Here is a 20,979-nt window from a genome sequence, read left to right as displayed (position 1 = left end):
CGTTCCAAGATTGATAAGCGGAGCCGCCTATTTCATTTAACGATCACCGTGCCTGAGAGTGCTCTTTAAGTGGCGTAGAAGCAAAACCGGAAGGAAATAACATTAAAGGTAAGAGCCGCATGTACTTCAAAAAAGAGTCGTTGAAAAAGTAAGTGTCCACAAATATTATCCGAAAAATATACCACGCACTCGAGCATGAGAAATACCTTTGAATTGTACTTTCTGAATCGAGCATACACTATGAAAAAGTAAGGAAGAATATGAATACAGCTTGTGACGAAGATATTATCCTGCATTGTCGTAAAGATTACCAGGCTTGAATCTGTCTTCCAGTTGCGTGAAGAATTGTGTGGAGTAAGCGAACGAACACGTATAGCATAGTATCGCCGAGGAAAGATCTCTGAAAGAAAAGCGCTTACAAATATATTTAAGATGTTATAGAAACTATACTCTTGGCAAGGTGACTTTGAAACTTATCGGTGAGTCGAGAATTTATGCAACATAAGGGAATAAGCATAGTGTCGAATGACATGTTCAAAATTATTCTACACAAGCAGGAAGAAGTTACCTTGCCTAAACACATTTCAGCTACCTATGAAGGAAATTGGCAGCATAGAATGTTAAATCCAACGATGAGCGTGCCCCAATGCAAAATGCTAGAAGAACCAAATTGGTTACAAAAATTTCTCATAAACATATCGCCATAGCAGTGCATTATAACTGAACAATAAAATAATTATGGTATCAGACATGGACTCCGCGGAATTTTAAACGAAAGAAAAGGAGGTTAGGATGTGGAGGACAGGCTTCCCAACCACAAGAAGCGTACCGTGCCTGAGCTAGCCGTTTCAGTTCCCTGTGAAGAAAATCGAAAGTAAAGGAGTTTAAATTGTAGGAGACTAGTGATAAACCTACTGCCGTAAAAAAGGGAAGTTTTCACAAAATACTTCCTCGTATTACACTATCACAGCCAACTGCTGCAAATGTCTCAGAAACATGATGCAATACTGCATATTTTATTGAACCAACAACGAAAATGGGCGGAAGTCGTGAGATGGAGAAGCAAATGATACATCATGAAAATGAGCTTACCGGGCCGGAGCTCGTCGTACCAGTAGCCTATCAAGAGAAGATGAAACAATCACGTAATAAAGAAAGCTGGACCGTTGGGCCACAAAAAAGGTTGGAAAAATGTCTACAAACAATTTGAAAGCTGCCGCTCTCACTGTCGACTCGAGTAGGCGAAATATAAAAAAAAAATCTTTATTCCACCTAGGTACAGTCTTCACCAACATGAAGAGCTTAGAATGCCTGACTTGTCTTTTCAATTCTCCTATGAACAAACGCGCCAGAAAGAATTTTAGGTCTAGGTGCTGTGAATTATTACTCACAAAGATTTGAACAAATATGCAGGTGCGCACGAGAAGATAAAGCAAATTGATGGCCATAGTCTAAACTGACAAATGTCATTAAACTACAATTTTGGGCCAGTTCACTTCCTTCATAGGTGACTCAGTGGAATTTCAAGAAAATACAAGCTGGATAACAGTAGCCCACAACTTTGCAAAAAGCTTACCGTGCCTGAGCTTGCAGTTTCCGTGCCCTTTGAAAAAAACGGAAGTGGACAGCCAACGTAAGAACCGGAAGTGGACATGGAAAATTAATAACAAGGAGACTAAAAATGAAATTAACTTCATACTGTGTTCTAACCCCGCCGTTATGCAGGATAGAGGTAATCGGGAATGTGCGATGCAGTGACCACAGGATGATAAGGTCTCGAATTAGTCTAAATCTGAAGAGCGAACGAAACAAGTCAGTAAGAAAGAAGTTCATCAACGAATTAGTGGTGAGAGGGAGGGAAGAAGAGTTCAAGATGTCACTACAGATCAGATATTCAGCTCTAACCGAGGATGAAGACATTAGGCTAGAAGCAATGAACAATGATTTCAGAGATATCATTACTGAGTGCGCTGTAGAAACACACACACACACACACACACACACACACACACACACACACACACACACACACACACACACACACACACACACACACACACACACACACACACACACACACACACACACACACACACACACACACACACACACACACACACACACACACACACACACACACACACACACACACACACACACACACACACACACACACACACACACACACACACACACACACACACACACACACACACACACACACACACACACACACACACACACACACACACACACACACACACACACACACACACACACACACACACACACACACACACACACACACACACACACACACACACACACACACACACACACACACACACACACACACACACACACACACACACACACACACACACACACACACACACACACACACACACACACACACAGATAAACAAACAAACAAACAAGGACGAGGCTACACTGACAACTAATTATTTGTACACCAACACCTTCTTCCTACTCAACTTCTAAGTACACAACACTTCATCTTTCACGGTCCTCTCAGTGATCTCAAAGGTGTAGATGTATTGTCACCTTTTCGCCTGCATGTTTCATCATGATGGACAAACATGTGGTAATGAAAGTACACGCGGTTGTGTGCCAAACGGCATGCCAAACACAATTTTACTAGTGTATTATGCTAATTCATGCAATAAATACGGAAAAAGTTCGTGAAGTAGTACACAGGCTATGTACAAAACACTCAGTCATTGCCGAGCTGCACAGCAGAATATACAAGTAAAAGGCCTTTCTTGACATAACCGCGTGTAATAAACACCATATCCGAAAAAAAGCTCGTGGAGTAATTAGTGGTTAAAATGCATATCTGTGGTGCGTCAGTACCAAACAATAAGAAAAAAAAAGCGCAAACAGGAAGACATACGACAAGATAAAAGGAAGCTAGAGGACTAGCGGTGACTCAAAGCTCAGCCGCCTTTACTCCAGGGCCCAGACAAAGACGAATGCGACGAAAACGAAGCCCTTTCACGCGAAACATCCCTTGGTTCATATGCTAGTCACAAAAAGTCATTGTTAATAAAAACAGTGTAAACAGGAAGACAAGAGAGGAAGGCAGGAAGGATTAAAGACTGAGGCTGAGTTGTGTGTCAGCGCTTGTCCTGTAGCTTCCTTTTAACTTATCCTATGTCTTCCTTTTTGCGCTGTTTTTAATAACAATGGATGTTTAGCAACTCGGCCAACAGAGCATCGTGGTCAGCACCAATGTTCAAATCGTGGCGGGTGCACGCAGTGTTTTCGTTTTCAGTTTATATTATTTTTCATTTTCAGATGTACTCGTGGTATTTTATAGCTCAGCATGTTTCTTCCAGGCGGCGTCGCGTTTCGCTGCAGAAACGAGAGCGACGGACCCCACAGAAAATTCCCTAATTAGAGCTCTGCGCGATTTCGTGCTGGTTCAGCCTGTGCAATAAACTGGTATATCCAATCCACACTGAAATTCGTACAGACTTTTTCACATGGGTTCAACATAGCCAATAATTGAAACGAATATTTGTTCCGAAGTAGTGAAGAATAGCCTGCGTCAAGCTTAACCGTTTGAGGTTGATGTACCAGTAGGTTATAAAAAGAGCAGCAAGCAATGAAGCAATGCCATCGAAAAGGGGGTGAAAAAATATAGGCACCAATAAGCATTTTCTATGCTCTCATCCTCTCTGTCGTGTAGGCAAATGTTTTGAAAGTCGTTCTTCCACAGAGGTACAGCGTACACCACCAAGACGAGTAAGACCGCCTGAGGTTGTAGTTTTCATAATGAATGAGACAGCTAGAATTTAAATCAACGTGTAATGCAGTACTACTAGTCAACATTATAACGAAAATGCATATACCTGCGCTTTTATAGGGGAAAATGTTTTTAGAAACATAATTAGCGCCAAAGCATTCTCAGGGTAGGCGGTTCAGCGAAAATGAAACGAGGTTTTAAGCTTGATATCTACAGCCCACAGCTTCGAAAAAACTTAGAGTGCCCCGAGTTTGCCATTTCTGTACCATATAAACAAAAACACAAGAAAAGGTCCCAACTGAAAATGTTCTAGACGCCTTAAGGAAAAAGCAATTCAAAAGACAAATGCCTACAGATTATATTCGAAACTATGGCTGCACATTCTAGCATGACCAATACCTTTCAATTGTAATTTCTGAAAACTGCATTCGCTGTCAGCAACTATGAAAGGAAATGAATATTGTCGTAATTAAGAAAAATTCCACTACCCCACCGCAAGGAGCTTACCGGGCCTGAGCTTGTTGTCCCGGTTGCCTGTGAAGAATAATAAAGAACAAGAAAATTGAAACAAAAGAATCATAGTAGAGCTGAGGAAGGGTGCGTGAAAAAAAGTATATATATAAATTACGACCCTATGGAGATTTTTCTGCTGGTTAAGTGTCTTAGGTACTGAGTTGCGCCCAGAGAAATTACACCGGAGAACCAACGAAGAAAAATATAGAATGGGCACTTCTAAAATTTTGTGTAAAAACAGGAGGAGGTTATGCGGCTTGAACGTATTTAAGTTCCATTATAAACAAAGCGACAGCGAGATGCATTAAATGCAAGGAAGCGCATAGTTTCAATAGAAAATAAACTAACAATAGAGCCACTGACAGCATATTTCTCTTAAACGTATTCTTCATAGCCAGAGTGGCAGTGTTTTTAGAAATGTCATTCTCGAAGCCAACATTAGGTCTACAGAAGCTTCAATAAAATGGAAAGAACGTGGCAACCTGCAGAAGGAGAGCCTTCACAACCACAGGAAGCTTACCGCGCAGAGCTCGCCGTCTCACTACCCTTAGAAGAACTCACAAAGAAAATAACATTTTAAACAGTACAGGTGTAGCATCAGTAAAGTGGCCCCAAAAGGCAGGTGAACACTGCTTAAAACTGGTAAAATAAGCCAGCGATACATGACGAAAAGACAGTAACCAAAGGAGCCATTTCACACAGTGTATGTTTCTTATGTATCTGTGATGATGTTGATCGTCTGTTCGAGTGCACGGATTGCTCGTGTAGAACGCAATTGTGGCCGCGTGCGGGGCGAGCCAGTGATCGTGAGTTTGTTCGGGGCAGGAGAACGGGACAGGCGTTCCTGAGCGTCGCTGGCGGTTCAATTCATCGTTGTGGGGCGTTAAAGGCCGGCTTGTCAGCACCGGCCGGGCACTTGGTCCGGGGTCTAGTGCCGCACAGCGCTTCACCATCCTGTGGACAACTCCCGGAAGCAGCTCGATTGCACCATCGAGCCTGACCACCGCACATGTGCTGCCGCAGTACCCGGGCGTGACCCACCGCAGTACCTAGTACCGAGCACTGGGACACCGGGCGTCGCCTGCCGCGCTACCGGATACTCGGACGCCTGAGCGTGAACAGGGCCCGCGTCAGTCCCCGGCCGCCGGTCTCGGTCACCTCAACCGGACTTCGAGCATCGTCGTACTCTCCTGCACCGGCGTTGAGTCCACGACCGGACTTAACGAAAGCAGGACGTTTTTTTTTGGTCGTGCGCCAGTAGAACTTCGCTAGGCTGTATCCGTGTGAAAGTGATTTTGTGTGGTCAAGAAAAGCGTACATGTGTCCGTGAATCTGATATGGTACCTGCCCAGAGCTCTTGAACGCCTGGGCCCATAACTTACAACAGCATTTGCCGAGCCTGCCATGATTCCTAGAATTTATTGCATTCGAGGAATTAATTCGTCAGAGAGAGGGCAGTGTATTGAGAAGGATTAGGGCAAACGACATTTCCCGCCATGCCAGATCTGAGCTGTCGTGAGGGGTGAAGATGGAGCTCGAGACGTTAGTCCTGATGATCGAGCAACTAGCTATGACGCCTAAAGAATTCATCGGCTGGTACGAAGAACAGCTTAGCGTTGACAAAGAGGAATTAGAAGCGGACTGGGCACAAGCGCGAATGGATCGGTGGCTGATGCCTAATGCCGAGCCCTAACATTTGCATGTGGTTGCAGAACTCCGTGAGAGAAAACAATGGTTGAAGGTGACCAAAAAAACACTGTTGGAGCTTCGAAAGTGCACGACATCGGAGGAGAAAAACACCTCGTTTCATGGTGTTCGACGTTACATAGATAGAGCTACTGTATTGGATCAGAGCCCTAGTAAAGTGACCCCACCGTTTAATGAAGCACATGAGGCATTACAGGCCGCAGTACCTGCTAGTTGGGTAAGGTCACATCTAGAGCATAAGAACAAAGATGTCAAAGGCCTTATGAAGCCGTAAGGGCTACATATATATAGCTGGATCCGGTCCTCATGTGTTCACGTCTGTTCTTAACGAGACTGAGAACTCCAGCAAGACGTATGTCTGCAAGGAAAGGTATGCTGCTGACTGTCAGAGGAAAAGTGAAAACATAAGCAACTTGATGGAGTATCACAGGGAACAACGGAGCACCTGTGAGAAGATTGTTGAGAATGAAATTGTTGAGAGCAGAAATCTGAGCATGTGTCAAGATGAAGATGAGAAAATGCATAACGACAGTTTAGGAGTCAAGACTGTCACTGGCCTAGGTTCTATAAGGCAGCTACGAAATGATGAGCGTGCGAAGCTCACAAACGGACTGTTTTGCAGCACTGGAAAATGTCCGGAATTTCGAGACGACTGTCTTACATTAGATGCAGCTGATGCGACTGACACACCTGGTGAAGATCGCCGCCGGGAAGGTGGGCGACCGAGGCGTGCCAAGAAAGGTGCATACCCTGATAAGGATGTTTCTAGAATATCTGGAAAACAGGCGCAGACGAAAAGACTGGCCGAAGCTCTTCTATGTTCCCAAAGTCATCAAATCAGTGCTGGTTCATCTCAAGAAGTATGTTGGTGGCTGGAAAAAAACATCCTCCACGAGAAGCAAGCTGTGAGAGAAAGTGCAGAAGTGAGAGAGTGCAGAAGTGAGGGAAGAGTGCAGAAGTGAGAGAAGTGTGAGAGAAAGTGCGCGAAGAACATCGATGTGCAAAGTTCGTTTCCGCAAGCACATTCAGTTTAAGCCGAGGACGGAAATGAAACCACAAGCTTTACAGCAGTGGCATCGCACTCACTGTCGAAAAAAGCAACAGCAAACCTCCAGCTGCGACTCGAGTATCCGCCGCAGCGGAATTAACTCGTATCAGAGCGGACCTAGAGACCCTGGATGGTGACTCAACTAAGCAGCTGCCTGTGAGTCATCGTCGTAGGATTCTGTCTAATGCTTCGAGGAAGGCCGACTCACCACCAAGTTGTCCCAGCGACCAGAAGGCAGCTGTGCTCATGCAGGGTTCACCACCCTAATGAAGTACATCGGTGCAAGTTTGGTGAGCTATGTATGAAGTCTGAAATAGTCTTTCTGGTGACTGAAAAGAGATTTAAAAACGAACTCGTGTATTGGATTGTGAAGAGTTTTGTGTGCTTCGGATTTGTAGTTATTATTTGTGTAGTTAATTCTTTTCACGCCACGTTTTCCCCCTCCCCGGCGCCAGAACAGTTGCAAGAAACTGTCTTGAAATGGGGAGGGGGAGGGGGTTTGTGATGATGTTGATAGTGTGTTCGAGTGCGCAGGCTGATCGTGAAGAAGTGAAGTGCGGCCGCGTGCGGGGCGAGCCAGTGCGCGTGAGTTTGTTCGAAGAAGGAGAATGAGACGGACGTTCTTGAGCGTCGCTGGCGGTTCAATACATTGTTGTGGGCGTGGCGTTAAAGGCCGGCTCGCCAGCACCGGCCGAGCACTTGGTCCGGGGTCTGGTGCCGCACAGCGCTTCGCCATTCTGTGAACCACTACCGGAAGCAGCTCGACTGCACCATCGAGCCTGAACACCGCACTTGGGCTGCCGCAGTACCCGGGCGTGACCCGCCGCAGTACCTAGTACCGAGCACTGGGACGCCGGGCGTGACGTGCCGCGCTATCGGGTACTCGGACGCCAGAGCGTGAACAGGGCCCGTGTCATTCCTCGGCCGCCAGTCTCTGTCACCTCAACCGGACTTCGAGCATCGTCGGACTTTGGCTTTTCATTCCGAGCATTCCGATACTTTCAACCCCGTTTTCGAAATTTTGTTGTTTCTCAAATACTGAATTTATCATAAATATAATCTAAATTTATTACGTTAGCATCACGAAGTATGCGCCTTTTACTAGCATTTTCACGCATGTCAACTTCCTTTTATCGATTTTTATTTTTCTAACTATATCAATTAGGTCATTGATCAACTACACACTCTAAAGTTACTAATTGCTAACATGAAGGTCTTGCTATTCATTGTGACATTTTCACAGCCCACTTATTTTGTTTCACAAATATCTCATTTTTTTCAATAATTTCGAGTATTCATTGGTCAAATATCTAGATTTTCCTAATTTTCATCATCAAGCATTGAATTTTTATTGTGAGCATTCAGACATATTTGTAGCATTCCTCCTAAATTCTTCATTTCTTCAGTCTTTGGAATGATGAATTTATATTACAGCCTAAATATATCATTCACTGTCATTTAATAATGGCTTCTCATTGTGTTTCAACACCTTTGAAGGCCCTTTTTCCAATAGCTTTCATTTTAAAGTAATTCAATAAATTAATTTATTATTTAGACACTCTAAAGTTTCTTAAGAAGCATGAGCAAGCCCTGGATTTTCATTCTGAGCATTTCGACACTTTTGAACTCTGTTCTTCAGTTGTTTCATATTTTAAATCATGAATCATGAAATTATCAATTATTTGCAATTAACTCCTCATCGGCTATCCTACATAATCAGGTATTATTCTCTGGTACCACAAATTACCACGATACAATGAAAAATATAAATTTTTAGGCAGCCCCTGATTTCTTTTGACATATGGTGACCAAACTAATACTACTTTTGCTGCTAATACTAATCCAACTATGACGACAACAACGACGCCAACATTTTTTCGGCTGACAGAGCTGTGTTATCGTTAAAAATTGATTTTCTTTGGGGGGGTAAGTCTTATAAACTAGAATTACTCGCAAAATTGCTAGAAAGCTGCATCGACTGCAACACCAAGGTGCTGTGCTACCCGCTTTTGTCCACTAGAAGATGGCCGCCACCGGCTTTACTTCAACCCATTGCTAAATATAGAAGGCTTCTACTCCAGCAGCTTTCTATATCCTCATAGTCTGACACCAACAGGAAGCCCCTGTGAGATACGGTTTGGCAGTAATAGGCGTCAGATGCTCCTTAGAAAGCACAGGCTTGAGGCGAGGAGTTCGCCGGTGCGACTCCTACACATATTTACTGCGTCATATCCACTTATAATTTTATCGCAGGTCACATGACAGTTCATTTGACATCGCTTCGAACGTTTAAGGTCGAACAGGAAACATCATTTTCAATGCAGAATTAGCGTCATTAACTACGTGGATTGCGTACTAACATTGAAAATTACCAATCGATTCTCCTATCCGGAAAATTTATTCGTTATAATAGGTATTCCTTAGAAGAAACGAGCACATCTCGACGAGAAAAATTGTTTGACATCATCCTGGACTCTACACGACAAACAGTTCGGTCATAACGGCCGCCCAAATCACCATACGCATAGTTTTGAGTAAAAAGGTCGTCGGTGTGACCCTGACACATACTTATGACTTTCTCGCAATTTGAAGTTTTATTTTTAGCAAATGCGGAAACATTTTTTCACTAACTTCGATATTCTGTTTCAAACAGGTGACTTCAAAACTTTACACAAATTGTGCCCCTGGGAGCGATCCCACATCGGAGGACGACATAATGGTATATATATATATATATATATATATATATATATATATATATATATATATATATATATATATAAGAAATGGTAATCATTTGTAGCACTGTGCGATCGCTGTTGTCTGAGTAGGCTCACATGATACATATTTGATCGCCTTTTCGCCTGAGGTCGACCTTCATATTAGATATACGCGGTTTTAGATATAGAGAGTAGTAAAAGCTAAGGCTCTTAAAGTCATTACACAGGAATGCCAGGAAATAATTTCGGGACACGGCCCCTTATTGGCCAAATATGACCAATCCTGTGAAATGGAATTTCTGAATAGCACATTCACTGTGAACCCCTAAAAAAGAAATGAAAAGTGGTGGTAAGGAAGCGGACGTTATCCTACGCCGTCACAAATAGCTTACAGGGCCTAAGCTTATTGTCCCAGTTGCCTGTTAAGAATTGTCTATAGTAAGCAAATAAAAAGGTAAGTAGAACAGTAGCGGCGAAGAAAGAAGTATTCATAGGATTTTATCGTAACTACTGTTAACAAGATGTCTGAAGAGCTTATTTATGACTACAAAATTTAGATCACAAAAGCAAGACTCAATAGAAGAATCAAAATTTTCTTTTGCGACAGGAGCAAGTTGCCGTGATAAAACATATTTAAGGTGGAAAGAGAAAGAAGGTGGCTGGACAGTACGAAACAGCAGAGAACAACAGTTGAGGCGGAGGCTCAGTTGGCAAGCCGAGCTAACGTTTCGACAAGTAGATATGTTTTCATCTGGCTCTTCGTCCGGGCTCAGACGAAGACAATTCGGCTTAAAGAAACTTTAATTCGGCCTGCGAACTCAGACACATCCTGAAGCATTGTTGAGTGTCCTTGCATAAATGCAGATTAGGTTACTTATAAATAAAAGCTGCAGCAGAAAGTTCTAAAGGAAACGGAGTGCACAGCTCCCATGTAAAATGCATCACCAAGAGAAGTGGTTGCGAAATATCCCTCCATAGCAGGGAATGACAATTTCGTCAGAAATGTAATTTTCGAATCGAGCAATAACTCCACAGAAGCGTCAATGAAGAGGAATTTGTAAGGTGGAAAAGGAGAGCCAATTGAGAAGCACAAAAAGCTTACCGTGCCTGAGCTTGCAGTTTCAGTACCCTATGATGGAAACCCGAAGTGAGGAACAGTTTTGAACACTGGCGGAGTAGCTTTAAGCCACATGGTGCACAAAAAGCATGTAACTATAATTTACGTCCGAGCACTACACTATCATATCCCACTGTATTTTCATAGAACTAACAATGAAAACCAGTTGAAGTTATCAGTTGGAGAAGCACAGCATACGTCATCAGAGGGAGCTTACCGGGCCTGAGCTTGTCGTACCAGTAGCCTATGAAGAGAAGAGCAAGCAGTAAAGTAATAAAGAAAGTAGAATAGATGCGCCATGAGAAAAGACGTAAAGAGAAGTTGCCTGCCTCAAACTCCTACGGTGTCATCGTCACTGTCGACTAGCCCAATGTATCCTTTTTCACAGAGGTACTCTACAGCAACACGAGGAGCTTGCAATGCCTGAGCTTGCCGTCTCAATTCTCCGATGAATACACACGCCAGAAAGAAATTTTATTCGATGTGTAGCGCAGTAGCAACCATGAAAATTGGGACAAAAATGTGGGTGCCTACAGGCGTTAAAACAAATTGATCACCGTTGACGGAAATGACAAGTACCTGTGAGCTATAAGCTTTGGCATATTTATTTTCACTATAAGCGTTTGAGCGGAATTTGAAGGAGGTCTAAGTTCGACATGAATAGCCGACGGCTTTGCAAAAAGCTTACCGTGCCTGAGCTTTCTGTTTCCGTACCCTATGAAAAAAAACCAAGGAAAGGAATATTCAACGAAAAATGTAGCAAAAGCCTTAAGGAAAGAATACAGTATAAAGCCCAGTGTCTACAAATCATTTTCAAACGTGACTCTTTAACATTTTAAAGTGAGGGTTGCCTTTGAAATGGTATTTCAGAATGTAATATGCCCTCAGTAAAACAGATAAAGGAAAAGAATACAGTTATTAGGCGAGAGGAGCTGAAACTCCTCTATCACAAGTAGCTTACCGGTCCTGAACTTGTGGTTCCAGTAGCCTAGGAAGAATAGTGGAGAGCAATGAAATAAAGGGAGAGTAGAATAGTAGCACAGCAGAACGAGATGTGAAACCAAGTGCCTACAAATATGCACAAGAAACGACAGCAGGAGATCTGAAACCTAATGAAGCGCATGGCTGCGATGAAAATTGAAGAAACAATAGAAGGGCTTACAAAATAGTTCTCATAAGCATATCGGCATTGCCAAGGAAAATCGTTAAAACATATTTGTGAATCAAGGAATTATATAACAGAATATTGAGAGGAAATGAAAGGCTATGCAAGTTGGAGAAGCACAGCCTTCACGATAGCAAAACGCTTACCGTGCCTGAGCTCGCAGTTTCAGTGCCCTATGAAGGAAGTCGATAGCGAATATTTTTAAAACGTTGAGGAATAGCGCAATGTCAACAGGCACACAAATGTAAGTTCCCACGATACACTTCGCTCTATCACATTTTAATTTCTGAGTATACCAAACAGCTCAGAAAAAAAATTTAAATACTGCATTCTCTTCATGAAACCAACAGAGGAGATGAATTGGAGTCGAGTTGATGAAGCACAGCCTCTGTCACAAGAAGGAGCTCAACGAGCCAGAGCTTGTTGCAGCAGAATTTTATGTAGAGAAAAGTAAGCAATGATGCAAAAGGATCGTATTACGACAGTGTCATGGAATAACGCTTGAAAAGATACAGAGCCAACATGTAATTGCTACGTTTTCAGACTAGCTGTGGAGTAGGCAAAATGTAGTGAAAGTATGTTTCCACAATTTCTTTTTTTAGTCTACACCAAGATGAAAAAACTTAGAACACCTGAGCTTTTCATTTCTGTTTTCTATAAATAAAAGCAACAGCAAGAAATTTAAATGAGAGCGTTGTGCAGTAGTAGCCCTGAAAATTAAAAACAAAACACATATGCCTACGCCTTAGCTGTTGAAAACATTTTCCAAAACACAATTTTGGCGAGTAGTTTCTCTCGATAGGAAGTTGGGTGAAAATGAAAAGTGTAGCCGACAGCTTCCCAAATTATTACTGTGACTGAGGTTGCTGTTTCAGTACCCTTGAACAAAAGCTGAAGAAAACAATTTCAAGGGAGAATGCTGGAGACGTCTTAAGGAAACCTGTCATTGTATAAACAAGCTCCCACAAATCATAACCGACCATAGCTTTGAATCGTATTTTCTAAACAGACCATTCCCTTTGAGATACTAGCACAGGAACTAAATATAATCTCTAAGCTAGAGAAGGTTATCCAACACCCCCACAAAGATCTTACCGGGCCTGAGCTTGTGGTTCCAGTTACCTATGAAGAATAGTAAACAACAAAACACGAAAAGGAAAGTAACATAGTAGCCACAAGGAAGGATGTGTGAAACGAATAAAAACAAATGTGTTAGCGATTTTATCAATATTGAATTTTAACTTTATGCACTTGAAATTCATTTATGGCTAGATAATTTACATCAAAAACGCAAATAAGCGAAGTGCCAAATGGAATCAAAAGCAATTATCTCTACAAGGAGGGAGTCACCGAGCTTAAATATATTGATCTTCCCTTAAAAGAAAGCGGTAGCAGAAACATTTAGTGGCAACAAAGCGCATGGCCCGAATGTAAAATGCAAGCAAACTAGAACTGCTTACAAAATATTTCTCAAATAATATCGCCGTACCATGAATGACAATTGTCTAGGAGTATAATTTTGAGATCGAGCGTTGTGTGCTCAGAAGCATGAAAGGAAAGGAATGGGGTTTGCGTTGTGTAGAAAGGAGGCCTTCACAACCACAAAAAGCTTACCGTGCCTGAGCTCGCCGTTTCAGTGCCCTAGGAAGGGAACCCAAAGGAAGGAATATTTTTAAAGAGCAGAGTACTAGCTTTAAGTCGACTGGCGCTGAAAAGGGGAGCTACAAGAGAACGTTTCCCACGCTACACAAAGGTTGGAAACTTATCAGAAATAAAGACTTAGGAATACTGAATTGTTTTCATCGAACCAATAAAAAGAAACTAATAAAAGTTGCGAGATGTAAGAGCATATTGTAAACCATCATAACGAGCTTACCGGGCCTGAGCTTGTCGTACCAGTTGCCTATCGAGAGAAGAGGAAGCAATCAAGCAATAAAAAAGCACCAAAGATGACTAAGAAATGCCATGAAAAAGGAAGGCGCCACCGAGCAAATCGTAGGCTGCGTATTTGGCAGCCGAGTAGCAAAATGTCAAGAAAGCCCCTTTTCACGTGGCGAAGTCTAGATCAACTTAAGGAGCTTCTATGGATGAGCTTTCATTTCAGTGCTCCTATGAGCAAACGCGTGAGAAATAAATTGAAATCCCAAGTGTAGTGGTGGCAGCAGGAATAAAATTGTAACATTAATGCAGGTGCCTGCAATATATTTATTAAAGATTGATCGCAGTAGTCGGAAATAACAAATGCCTTTCAACTATAATTTCTGCCAAAGAATTTATCGATAGGGGGTTCAGCTGATTTACAAGGAGGTCTAAGCTGCATAAGAAAAGCCAACACCTTAGCAAAACAGCTTACCGTGCCTGGACTTGCTGTTTCAGTACCCTATGAAGAAAATTCCAAGAAAGATATCTTCAACAGAAGATGCCGCAGAATCCCCCAGAAAAAAGATCATTATGGAGACCAATGCCTATAAATCCTTTCCAAACACATCACCTTAAAAACCGAGTATGACAATTGCATTAGAAACGCTTTTTTTAAATAAAACATTTACTCCTTGCAATCAAAACGTCGCATGAATAATGTTAGCAAGCCGGAGAAACTCATCTCATGCCATCACAAAGAGCTTGCCGGGTCCAAGCTTTTCGTTCCGGTTGCCCATGAAAAATATTTAGAGCAAAAAAATGAAAACGAAAGTAGTTTTTCAGCGCCAAGGAAGGATATGTGAAAAAACTACCTGCAAATATAATTGCGAGTTGTTTGTTGGAAATATGTTTTAGAAGCTCATCTGTAACTACAAATTTGCTCCATTTAAGCAAGGAAGCAGAAGTTCGAATGGAAGCTTAAAATGCTTTCTGTCTCAACAGGAGGAAGTTACCGTAACCAAACATTGAAGTAGCCTATACAAGGAAGCAGCAACATAAAGCTTTCAACCCAAGAGGTGCATAGCTCCAATGTAAAATGCAGGAACTGTAAAAGTACTTATGCGATATGTCTCATAAACATGCCGCAATAACTGGGGACAGTGTTGCGCTTAGGCAGATAATTTTACACTCGAATATTAACTGTGCACAAGCTTCAAAGAAACGAAAAGAGGGTCTTCAAGATGGAGCACGACCTTTTCAATCACAAAAAGCTTCATGCGCCTAGCTCTTCGTTTCAGTACCGTATAAATTCAACCGGAATGAAGGAATATTTTTACACATGAGCGATGTAGGGTTAAACAAAATGGAACAAAAAGGCAAGCTACCAGAAAATATTTCCCAGTACTACACTACTATGTAATGACTGTGACAAAGGTATCAGACATAAGATATATAACTGCAATAATTTTTCATAGAACCAACATTGTTTCCAACAGAAGTTGTGAACTATGAAAGCGCATCATACATCATGACAAGGAGCTTACCGAGCCTGACCTTGTCATACCAGTTGTCTATCAAGTGAAGATGAAGCAATGAAGTAATAAAGAAAGCAGAACAGTTGAGCCGTGAAACCAAGCTTGAAAAAAGTTGCCTGCGAATACTTTATAAGCTGTCGTCCTCACTGTCGACTGTATTAGGCAAAATGTCAAGAAAGTCTATTTTCTACATACAAACAGTCTACACCAGCACGAAGGCTTTACAATTTCTGCGCGGGTCTTCTCGGTTCTTCGATAAATAAACGCGCCAAAGAAATATAATTAAAAAAACTGAGGATTGGTGTAATAGCATCCATGAAAACTTTAACAACAATCCAGCCATCTATTTAATGCAAATTGATATCTTCAGTCGGAAATGACAAGCTTCACTGAACTATAATTTGCGCCGGAGCATTCCCTTTGTAAGGCCCTTGCTCTGCTCGGCCTCAGCGGTTGTTGGATAGTCTGTGCGAGTCTCTATGTCGGACCTTCGTGCATGTGTTGATGTATATGTGTACTTGTGGTTTGGGAGCATTTCTCAGCTGGTTGTCCTAGTTTTGAACTGCGTGTCGCGTTCCAGTTCCTAGAAGAAGAGCATTAGCTCTAAAACTCGAGCACTAATTCGGACCCCCCTCTGAGTTTATTTTCCCTCAGCTACTGGAGACGGGAGAAGCGCTCCTTTTCCCCCGTCTCAGATCCACATTAGCGCGGGCTCCCGCTGTCCCGTCGCCTCAGTGGGAGCGGCCGGAGGCCATAAACCCGCAAGAGGCCTGTAGCGATGTCGGCACCTCGGCAATGGGAGATTCTCCTCCACCGGGCGGGCCCCGATGCGCGCACTCGAAGCCCATATACAACAGCCGTGTTTCTCCGGAGACAGAGCACCGAGACGGTAGGAATGCATCGCTCTCCGGTTTCGTATGTGTCTGCAAAGAGCGGAACTTCTCGGAAGAAACCGCCAGACTAAACATTGCTAACGGCGGGCAATGCCCCCGCGGGGAGAGGCGATGATTTCGGCTGTCTGCCGCGTGAAAGTAAAGCGTACACGAGTGACACAGCTCGTAAAACAGAGAGGGGGAGCGCTGCGCGTCGGGGGGCTACGCTCCGGCGGGGAGGGACCTCAAGTTGGAACGGAGCCGCGTCTGTGAGCAGTCGCGTGGTTTGAAGCTCCCGCGGTCGCCCGAGGGCTCCGCGTATTTACGAGCAGTCGTGCGCGCCTGGCCCGATTTTTAACGGCTTGCGAGCCGTTAGTGTACCGTACCCGAGAACTTGCTGCTATCACATGTCCGTCTTTATTTCTTGAACAAATCACACGTGTAATTGCGCAGTGAAAATCTTGTATTTTTATAACTTACTTACTCATATATGTTACCAATTCTGTTTTTCATTTCTGTGCGCCCCACCCCTTATGTAATACCCTCTAATGAGGGTCTTTAAGGTATTAAAGTGAAGTGATGTGATGTGATGTGCGCGGTACTACTAGTACGTTGCGGCATACTGCGTAACAGTTAATCTTTTGTGTGTTTTGTATTATGTCCAAGGCAACCAAATACACGCCTGTTGTGTTATCTTGAACGGCACCGTCTGCTGAGTACCTTCTTGGAAGCCGCTCTCATCCACGAGCGGACACACAAACACAGAAGAGAACATTACTAGGCCCCAGGCTTTCGTCGCGTTACACACGTGTAGCGGGCATCTGGTGCGCTTTGTGAAGGTTTTGGGGAGAAGTTGCCGCGATTGTGCTTTTATTTTGACTGCTGGACTGGGAATTCTTTCGACTCATCTCAGAAGCGCGGGAATGCGCTCGAGCCTCTTTTGCTGAAGCTACTTTTTGAGATAGGGCGCTCGCGCTGGCTGAGCGCTGGGAGTAGCGGCTGCTTTGAATCTGGTGCAAGAGGTGCCAGCTTGACTGCGGGGATGCGGAGTCCCTTGTTTGTCTCCTTTAGCGGTCGGCGCGGCCGACCGCGGTCAGGTGCCATCCGTCTCTGATTGTTGCTCTCTTGGGGAAGCAAATCTGGCTTGACTCTTGTATCATCTCTTGTACATAGTCTGTATAAAGTTCTCCGATTCATTAAGAAGCTGCTCCACCAAGTGTCATTTGTGTCTGACGGGATCCACTGCCGGGAAGCCCGACTCATTTTTACTCCCTTCATAGTTGGTTCGGCGGAATTTCAAGGAGGTCCAAGCTAGATACTAATAGCAAACACCTTTGAAAAAAAAAAAAAAAACGTTTACTGTGCCTGAGCTTTGATTTTCAGTATCTTATGAAGAGAAGCACAGAAAGATAACTTTAACAGAAAATTCTAAAGAGATCGCAAGATACAGGACATTATGGAGGCCATTGCCTACAAATCATATATAAAGACTACCCATAAAAGACCGTGTATGACAGTTGGCTTTAAACTGTAATTTCTGGTGCAAGCAATTGAAAATAGAAACAGTGTAGTATTACTAGGAAAGGTGCGTGGAAAAAGTAGGTTAATATATATTTAGGTTTTTATCATGATCGCGCTGTTGGAAAGGTGTGTTAGAAATTGCTTTTTTTGGCTGCAGAAATTAGGCTGTAGAAGCAAAGAAGATGAAAGCCGAATGATGGCTTGAAAACGATTCTGTGGAAACATGCAGATGATACCTTGTCTGGACACATTAATGTTGCCTGATAAACGAAAGTGGCAGCAGGAAATTTTAAACGCAATGAAAACATCAGGGAGAATTAAAGTGTTTACAAAATATTTCTCATAAGCATATCGCGATAGCCGAGGAAGGCAATTGCCTTAGAAATATGAATCTAGCAGTTACTCAACAAAATCTTCAAAGGAAATAAGAGGGGCTGTGCAATTGACAAAAGGAGAGCCTTCACAGTCGCAAAACGCTTGCCGTGCGTGAGCTCGTGGTTTAAGCGCACCAAAGCTCACCAGGAAAGAAACCTAAAGCAAGAAATATTTTACAATGTAAAGGACTAGCGCCTTATACATTACAGCACATTATAGTTCCCTCCGATTCACTATCGTTGCCGAGTATAGGAAAGGGCTAAGAAAAAAATTATTGATATTGCTCACATGTTTTTTTTTTTTTTTTTTTTTTTTTAACCGAGAAAGCGAACGAGTACATTTGCGAGCTACAGAAACATTGAATAAATCCTCCATAAGAGCTCAACGGGCTTCAGCTTGTTGTGACAGTATTTTATCAAGAACGAGGAATGAATATAAATGATAGTAGTACAGTAGCGCCATTGAAGAAAGTATAAAAAAATAAGGTGCCAACAAGTTATTTCTACACTTTAATCCTCATTGCTGAGTAGGCAAAAGGTTTGGAATTCCTTTTTAGCACTGAGATACCGTCTACAGCAACACGAGGGGTTTACAACGCCTGAAATTGTGGTTTCCATTTTTATGAAATAAAGTGATTGCAAGAAATTGAAATGGATGTGTAGTGTTGTCGAACCATTGAAAATTGTACCGAAAATGCATATACCTAGGCTGTAGTAGTTTAAAATATAAAATAAAATCAGCGTAGGAGCATTCTCTCGGTAGGTGGTTAAACTAAGCTGGAATGACGTTCCAAGATTGATAAGCGGAGCCGCCTATTTCATTTAACGATCACCGTGCCTGAGAGTGCTCTTTAAGTGGCGTAGAAGCAAAACCGGAAGGAAATAACATTAAAGGTAAGAGCCGCATGTACTTCAAAAAAGAGTCGTTGAAAAAGTAAGTGTCCACAAATATTATCCGAAAAATATACCACGCACTCGAGCATGAGAAATACCTTTGAATTGTACTTTCTGAATCGAGCATACACTATGAAAAAGTAAGGAAGAATATGAATACAGCTTGTGACGAAGATATTATCCTGCATTGTCGTAAAGATTACCAGGCTTGAATCTGTCTTCCAGTTGCGTGAAGAATTGTGTGGAGTAAGCGAACGAACACGTATAGCATAGTATCGCCGAGGAAAGATCTCTGAAAGAAAAGCGCTTACAAATATATTTAAGATGTTATAGAAACTATACTCTTGGCAAGGTGACTTTGAAACTTATCGGTGAGTCGAGAATTTATGCAACATAAGGGAATAAGCATAGTGTCGAATGACATGTTCAAAATTATTCTACACAAGCAGGAAGAAGTTACCTTGCCTAAACACATTTCAGCTACCTATGAAGGAAATTGGCAGCATAGAATGTTAAATCCAACGATGAGCGTGCCCCAATGCAAAATGCTAGAAGAACCAAATTGGTTACAAAAATTTCTCATAAACATATCGCCATAGCAGTGCATTATAACTGAACAATAAAATAATTATGGTATCAGACATGGACTCCGCGGAATTTTAAACGAAAGAAAAGGAGGTTAGGATGTGGAGGACAGGCTTCCCAACCACAAGAAGCGTACCGTGCCTGAGCTAGCCGTTTCAGTTCCCTGTGAAGAAAATCGAAAGTAAAGGAGTTTAAATTGTAGGAGACTAGTGATAAACCTACTGCCGTAAAAAAGGGAAGTTTTCACAAAATACTTCCTCGTATTACACTATCACAGCCAACTGCTGCAAATGTCTCAGAAACATGATGCAATACTGCATATTTTATTGAACCAACAACGAAAATGGGCGGAAGTCGTGAGATGGAGAAGCAAATGATACATCATGAAAATGAGCTTACCGGGCCGGAGCTCGTCGTACCAGTAGCCTATCAAGAGAAGATGAAACAATCATGTAATAAAGAAAGCTGGACCGTTGGGCCACAAAAAAGGTTGGAAAAATGTCTACAAACAATTTGAAAGCTGCCACTCTCACTGTCGACTCGAGTAGGCGAAATATAAAAAAAAAAATCTTTATTCCACCTAGGTACAGTCTTCACCAACATGAAGAGCTTAGAATGCCTGACTTGTCTTTTCAATTCTCCTATGAACAAACGCGCCAGAAAGAATTTTAGGTCTAGGTGCTGTGAATTATTACTCACAAAGATTTGAACAAATATGCAGGTGCGCACGAGAAGATAAAGCAAATTGATGGCCATAGTCTAAACTGACAAATGTCATTAAACTACAATTTTGGGCCAGTTCACTTCCTTCATAGGTGACTCAGTGGAATTTCAAGAAAATACAAGCTGGATAACAGTAGCCCACAACTTTGCAAAAAGCTTACCGTGCCTGAGCTTGCAGTTTCCGTGCCCTTTGAAAAAAACGGAAGTGGACAGCCAACGTAAGAACCGGAAGTGGACATGGAAAATTAATAACAAGGAGACTAAAAATGAAATTAACTTCATACTGTGTTCTAACCCCGCCATTATGCAGGATAGAGGTAATCGGGAATGTGCGATGCAGTGACCACAGGATGATAAGGTCTCGAATTAGTCTAAATCTGAAGAGCGAACGAAACAAGTCAGTAAGAAAGAAGTTCATCAACGAATTAGTGGTGAGAGGGAGGGAAGAAGAGTTCAAGATGTCACTACAGATCAGATATTCAGCTCTAACCGAGGATGAAGACATTAGGCTAGAAGCAATGAACAATGATTTCAGAGATATCATTACTGAGTGCGCTGTAGAAATAGATGGTAGGA

The sequence above is a fragment of the Amblyomma maculatum genome, chromosome 8 (assembly GCF_055883805.1).
Source record: "Amblyomma maculatum isolate TAMU_Amacu chromosome 8, ASM5588380v1, whole genome shotgun sequence".
NCBI classification, from domain to species: Eukaryota; Metazoa; Arthropoda; class Arachnida; order Ixodida; family Ixodidae; genus Amblyomma; species Amblyomma maculatum.
Note: the sequence above shows the minus strand (reverse complement) of the source record.